We start from the raw sequence: 7,445 nt of genomic DNA on the forward strand, positions 1-7,445 counted from the left end.
TTACATACATCTGTCATAAAATCCTTTCCTAGGATTCCCGTGTGCTTTCTCATGAAATCTTGCTTGAAAAATAAATTCAGATTTGCCTAAATAGGAAGAAAGACATGTGATTTTAAAGTTGTCTGAGTAGCAATGGATAGCAGTACAGTTATTTTTATAGCCACGTAGAGGTTTTAGTGGTATTTACAGTCCTGGAGAGGGGCTAAAAGGGTCATGAATACAGTCCATTACTGAAATACATTGTTGAAGTAGGAAGACTTTCAAACAATAAGTGGAAAATGTGAAAAAATATAGCAGCAACAATCAAAACTTAGGTCAGCACCAACTGGCCATAAAATAGAGGCAAGGAAAGAGGATTTGGGAAAACACATTTTAAACCTGAGTTAACAAGGTAATTGGGCTGCAGTGAGAGAAAAAAAGCCACTGCACTTTTGGGGTGCACGACCAAATATTGCATAGTAGGGAGCGTAAGAGCTCTTGTTCTGAGACCAGTAATTCTGATACAGTAATTCTGCATGAATTTTGGGGTCAGCGTGTTACTAACACAGTGAAAGAGAAGAATACTGATGTGCTACCGTATGAATAATCATTAGAATAACTCGTGAAAGCAAAGACGAGGCTTAAATGTAGAAATTCTTGGGTAGGTGCAAAGAGGAGTGATTTGGAGTGGCTGTAGTACAGAACAGTGAAATAAAGTAAGCAAGAACTCATTTCACCAAACGCCAATGAGGAGGGGTGCGTAGTCGAAACCTCTTAATGCTAAGATGTGAAACATTAATTTCCCTAGGATTTTAGAAGATGTCTCTTGGGTTACTTCGAAATTTTCAAACACAGCACAACAGCAGAAAAAAGACTAGACAAATGCATCGGGAAAAGGCAAAAAAATCCTGTCTTGCATTGGTAAAGCAAGAGGTGGACTAAACTGACATTACTGGTTTTTCCACCTTTAGATTTTACAGTTGTAAAGTATCTGTTTATCGCACGACGTATATCGTGTGTCAGATGATGAGCTCCTGAGAGCACCTGGACTAGATGCCACCTGCAAGTATTAAACAGGCTTTCACGGCTTCTTTGTGATGATCTTTTGCTGCTGAAATTCCCCTTCAGGTTAACATGCTTTCGGGGAATTTCTATTAGAGGAATCGGAGCAGAAAAGGAAATGAAGCAGTACCTCGTTTCTCCCTCCCCACCCCGCTTCCCCAGCCTCCCCCCGCTTGGTTTTGGTTCATTTCCTAGTGAAGAGCTGCCCTGTGATGTTGCTGCGAAGCTGCAGTAGTAGCTGCTACCTGATTACAGTCTGTTGCTTCAGTAGGACTTAGGAAGCCGTTTACTAATGGGAAACGTGATGCTATTTATCCACCCTTCCTCAGCTGATGCTAAAACCAACTGCAGTGCTTGCAGGCCTCGCAGCGCGAGCTGGTGTCGCAGTCTGCGCCGAGGGAGCGCGGTTGGTCCAGCACAGACAGAGGGGTGAGCCACGTGTGTAAAACGTGTCACCGTATTTTGCCTCAGATGTATCAAGCAGCATTATAAATTGTTAGGTAAACCACATGCTTCTTTTATAGCATTTGCATGTGTTACGTATATTTTTGTTCGGTGTGGGAGGTTTTAATTGCCTTCTAGGAAATGAGGACTTTTTTAAAGGTCTTGAGCAGTCTGAGCAAACGCATCTACAATGCCCTCCAGCAATCACAGGAGACACAAGTAAGGGATGGAAATAGAAGGTAGGCATTGCACTTTTCTCACAGAGAAGGAAATTATTTTTTACGTGTATTTAATTACTACTGTCACAGTCTCAATTTCTCATCATAATCATTTGGTAGCTTAGGTTTTATAAAAACTATGAGCCTCACTGTACCATTTTGAAAGTAATAAGCAGATTCACGGTAGTTAAGCCAAATACAATTAGATTTCTTTATTTTACAGCTCCGTGAAGTTGCAGAGACCACTATAATTTAAATTAGCTTTACAAAGCCAGGGCAGAGTTGGAATTAATTCATGCGAAGTATATACGGCTTTCAGATTTGAGCTTTTGAACTTGACTCCAACAATTCAGCTAGTTTTCCTGATGAACAAAAAAGCAAGCAGAGAAAGAGTAAAGCCTTCAGTTGTGCAAACTCATGTCACAGACAGGAGTAAGGTCAACAGGTGGAAACTTCAGCCTGAAATACAGTTACGGAGCAGATTATGGAATGTACTGCTACCATGCTAGCATGGCACCTAACAAAACAGTTACGAGGACAGAGCCCAAACTAGTAGCAAAAGGCCAGCAACATTCACCCTCACGTGTGTGCGCTGGCTGTGATCAGGGTTGAAAAAAACCTGTTTATTCCTGAAGTCAATTGCTTCCAAATACCACATGTGTAAAATTTCAGAAGCCCCCTGTATTACGCTCTGTGAACTTTGTAAAAGGCCTTTCACTGACACATAAAAGAAAGTCTCTGTTGATCAGCCCTGTGCTGGCATGCCAATTAAGATCTCTATTTGTACGGGTGGAGATGTACAAAACCGATGGGTATCTGTGTCCCCGAAGAGCAGGGTAGATAAACAGGAGGGATGAATGGCAGGAAAAGAGAGCAAAGAGTTGCCTCCCCCAGGACTGAAAGGTTTGCTTTCCCTTTGTTTCACATATTTTTGTTTGTCAGCTTTTTATTTGAATACGTGAAAAACCGTCTCCTTTCAGTGCATGCAGGTTTCCCTTCCCAGCTCCAAGACCATTTGCATTTGAAGTTTGGGTTCAGGCTGCTGAAAGGCAGGAGTTATCTGCAGTGTGCAAATGCGAACGCAGAGTGCAACTGCCCAGGAGACTGGTGATACATCATCTCCAGGGTTTTTGTCGAAGTCTTATATTTTAACAGTGTCAGCCTTCCCAGTCTGTTGCAAGCACAATTTACACCCCTTCTGTCTCCTAAGAGGGAAGGAAATAGAGGCGACAGAGATGTTCCCAGAGGAGTGACTAATCTTTACCCTTCAGGAGTGTTCAAGGATAGCCACCTCTACTAATCATTAAATAGTTGTTTTTAAAACAAGAAAGAAAAAAAAGCAAAGCGGTTAATCCCATCTCCCAAATGTTCTGCAGTGCACATCATTATCTATTCAGCTTCTCGTAGTCATTACCAGAGAGAAATTAGGTCTAGCAATGAATGGTCAGTATGATGCTGTCAGCAACACACACTTCAATTTTAAATTTAAAATGGGGTCTGTTGTCTGCCTGTATCAGCTATTAACTTTACTGTCATTGTCACAAAGCCATCAATCTCTGTCTGTCCCAAACCCATTTTCTGTGTAGAGTCAGCCCATCTTCCTTATTCCTGCACATGCAGATTTTAAATCATCTTGTAAACCTTGTACTGCACCAAAGGTTTAAGGCTGCAGGACTTGGCAGGCAGGTTTAGGTTTGGGGTTGGTTTGGTTTTTGTTTTTTTTTTTTTCTTTTTTTCTCCCCCCTAACATACATTCAGTACCTACTACCAGATGACAGATTGCAGCTACTCTCTGGACTGGATCATGCCAGAAACGGGAAAACAGAAAAGAAACCCTAAGGCTGATATAAAGCGGATGAAAGCCTGCTTCCACTGAAGCTGATGGCAAATGCAGTAGAACTTAATTTCCAAGTAATTGCTATAAAAATTCTTTCAGAGAGGCAGTGAGCGCACAAAGTGGCCTTTGTAGGCTGGATCTTGTACGTGTTAGAGATGATCTCTGCTTGTGTAGCATCAAAGCATCTGAGAGCATCAGAAATGCCCCAGTTAGTTGCCTTCTAGTTTAATGTGGGGGAGTTTGTCACCGGATCATTTTAAGCATTTAATTGAAAGAGTCTTCTGTTCTGGATTTTGCCTCTCTTCTGGGTCTAACAATGCCTAAAAACATCGACTTTTAAGGCCCATAAATTTCCTCAACATTTCCCGAAGGGCAGAGCGTAGGGAGCATATATATGATTTATAAAGGCTAGCTGTGATAGGAAGAGTTCCTTGAACAGACAGCATGTTCGAATCTTCATTTTGTTCTAAAAACATGAATCCTTCAAGCAAGAGTCTCTTTTAATAGCTACAGTGAAGTTTCTTCCTCTTGGGTCCATGACATAAAGTTGCTTCATTAACCTACATCTCACTGGAAAAACTGTAAAGGGACCAATTTGTTAAATACAGTAACTGATGTTGTGTTGCGTCAGTACATAACACGGCGAGTAATGAAACCTGGGTAATTCTGACCATTTCTGCCTGCAATTACGTTGCTGTTAAAGTTGTTGAAGTGTTGGGCACTTGGAACCTGAGTCCTCCAAGAGCTGTATTGCCACTTTGGGTGCCATGTCCGACAGCTAAGGTGACACTAATACTTGTTACAAATCTTGTGTTCAAATCCCATCTCACCCTGTAGATGTCTATGTTATTGTGATGAAGCCTAGGTTTTGCTTACAGGACATCACACGCTTGCTAAGCCTCGATGTAACTGAGCTGCTGTGATCCCTAGATAGCACCTCAGTGTTGGCAGAACTCCCATGCTGACCTTTCATCACCTCTCACTCTTGGGAGCTGGGGCTAGCGGGCATTTGCTAAGTAACGCAGGAGGGACTGCACAAGGAGATGCAACGCCCCTCCCACTGGTGATTAAAGCACTTCCTTGAAAGACCCAAATTCAGGTCTTCGACCTTTGGTGGCGCATCAGGCTCAGCTTGAGGCACGAGGATGCAGCAGAAGGAGCCGACTTTATGTCTGGAAGGTGCTCTCTCATGTGCAAGTCTTTTTTTGCATACGTAGAAGCCTTGCTGCGGAGAGAGAAAGCAAACGTGTTTCTTGAAAACGGAGAGATGACACAGAGTGCGTGCAGAGTTTATATTTGTTGGAAGATACAGCTCCCGAGTACAAATCAAATAGCTGCATCCAGAAAAGGGAAGAGTGAAAAATATTGCACAATGAGAACCAAGCAAGCAGTGCCCTTAGCCACGGCAACCAAGGCCAAAGGATAAAGAGAGAGGTGGCATCCTGTAAGGAGCCCACTGAAGCAAGGTGCGTTGGGTGTTTTTGCCATCAGACTATGTCTCCAGCTACAATGAACTACTTCCCCGGGCAAGGAATGGTTCAGATGTGTTGGACCTTAAACCTCCAACAGCAGCAGGGGCTTTTCCTGCAGTCTTTGGAACATCCATTAGCATTGCATTTGATCCTCTAATGCTGCTTCTGTGAAGACAGTGAGTTCACAGTTACGAGCTTCAGCGTGAGACAGGGTTGTGACACCTTCTCACCAGATCTTTGCAAAATTGCCAGATAATACTCCATTAGAGAAAATATACAACACACCCTCTTCCTTATGCTCTCTCCACACACTGGTAAATGGTGCATAAGAGACAGAGTCCTATACCTATTCTTCTCACTACAAACACACCTGTAAACCACCAGCTGCACAGATAAAATCACAAACCTAAGCTCCCATTATTCTTGTTTTGTATGGCTGGAAAAAGCATCCCTTTCTGGTGGTAATAAGCATTCTTGGCTAAGCCACTGTCTGTGAAGCTTCTTTCCTGACGGGACTCCAATAGCCAGGTGAGATCCTGCACCACTCCTTGGAAGCATGAGTCTGCAGAGCCACTTGTCTTCTAGGACTTCTCTAAATAAAGAAAAAGACAGCTATGACCAAAAATGAGAAGATGCTTTATGGCAGGAGAACAAAAGTGTCCTGGACTTAGCCTCAGCCAGCCACTTAAGGATGGAGGAGTTCTCATAAAGCCCTGATCTTCACTCTGACTTTTTTTTTACCTGGAAAGGGTCTCTGATTTGAAAAATGTAACACCACTCCATCTGTAAAATAAGAAGGATAATAAGACTTAGTTATAGGCCTCTTAGTGTTGTTGGTTATTGATGTCTAGATGTAGGTTGGCACTGTGCAAGCTATGAAGAATGCTGCTATCTGGGGCCTTTTAACTGATGAATTACGAATACAAGGCTGGAGCTCATCAGTGGCCAGAACGTGCTATCCTGCGTAGCTGTGGTGATGCTTGGCCTTGTCTGAAAGGCACTGTCTTGGCAGTGTCCCATCGGAGCAGGGAGGGCTGTAGGAGCGCTGATCAACACAGGAAGGTGTGCTTTGAGAAAGGAGAGATGAAAACAGAGGTGCGTTCCTTTCTAAATTGCATAAGAGAAACATTCAGTTGTTGAGGATGTTATGGAGCATGGAGCAGATGATAAAGACATCACCGAGATGTGATGTACTGCCTGAGTGGAAACGGGAACAGGAAATATTGCAGTTGATGCTATAGGTCAGAGCAGTGTTCTGGGGAGCCTTGAAGGGAAGCACAAGTAGCTGAAATTTAATGCAGGAGGCCAAAGGAAAATGACAGAAGAATTCAGAGGTGCCGTTGTTGAGGCAGATGATTTACTGAGGCATTTGAAATAGGTTGCAAAGGAAAAAGATGAAAATGAAGAGGAGGCTCTAGTAGTCTTGAGGAGAAATGATCAGGGCATGACCACAATTTTTGTCGCGTGGCTGACAAGGGTGAACCTTAGAGAAGCTGCGCATGGTGAAATGATGTAATTTGGCAAATGTCTGGCTCTTGTCTCAGACTGGAAGAGATGAGTCTCAGGAGATTTAATTAACACGGAGGACTCCTTGTAGGGAATCGCTAAGTGTTGCTATGCCCAGAAGTTTCTCAGGAATTAGAAAGCAAAATGAAAGATGGTCACGATTCTCTGGTTTCAAAAAGAAATTCAGCAAGAGTGGCAATCTGTGCTTGCTCTCCAGGCGATGAATATTTGGAGCTGCTGTCTCCCTATGGATAGAAAGCTCTAGAAAGATCAGATCCTTGTTTCTTGGGCCTCCAGAGGGTTCGCTTTGAATGATATTTGAAACATAGCTCAATAAACCTTTATGGAGAGATAAAGTATAAATTCTATCTTGATTTCATATTGACTCGTTATAGACAAGCAACTGTTCCAAAAATGTTTTCACATATTCATTCATCTCCCTTTAGAGAATGCAGTGTGCCAGTTTCTAAGAGAGAACAAAATTATCCTGTATTATTTTTGGAGGTAAGCAATTTGTGGCTAATGCTACTCTGCCAAAACAGGGTACCAAACTCCCAGTTTCAAAACCAGGCAAGTTTATTGGATAGCTATAAAACTCAGTGTGAAGGAAAGAGGAGAAATATTCACCTAACTCAAATAATCTGATATGTACCGCCAGCCTACAAATAAGACTGAAGCTGGAGTAGCTCAGCAAGAGAAGATGAAGAATATTAATGTACTGAAATGTCTATACGGGGATGCAAGGAGCATGGGAAATAAGCAGCAGGCACTAGAAGAGATACAAAACAATGAAGTTTATGAACAAGTGGGCACAGCTGAGGCAAGGTGGGCTGATTCCTGTCGATGCTTTGAATGTCAATAAAGGCGGAGGGAGTCTGCACCAACAGGCAGAGGCGCGGTGGCAGGATGCAGCTGTGTTTCCTCTCT

Source organism: Larus michahellis, chromosome 2, assembly GCF_964199755.1.
Source record: "Larus michahellis chromosome 2, bLarMic1.1, whole genome shotgun sequence".
Lineage (NCBI taxonomy): Eukaryota > Metazoa > Chordata > Aves > Charadriiformes > Laridae > Larus > Larus michahellis.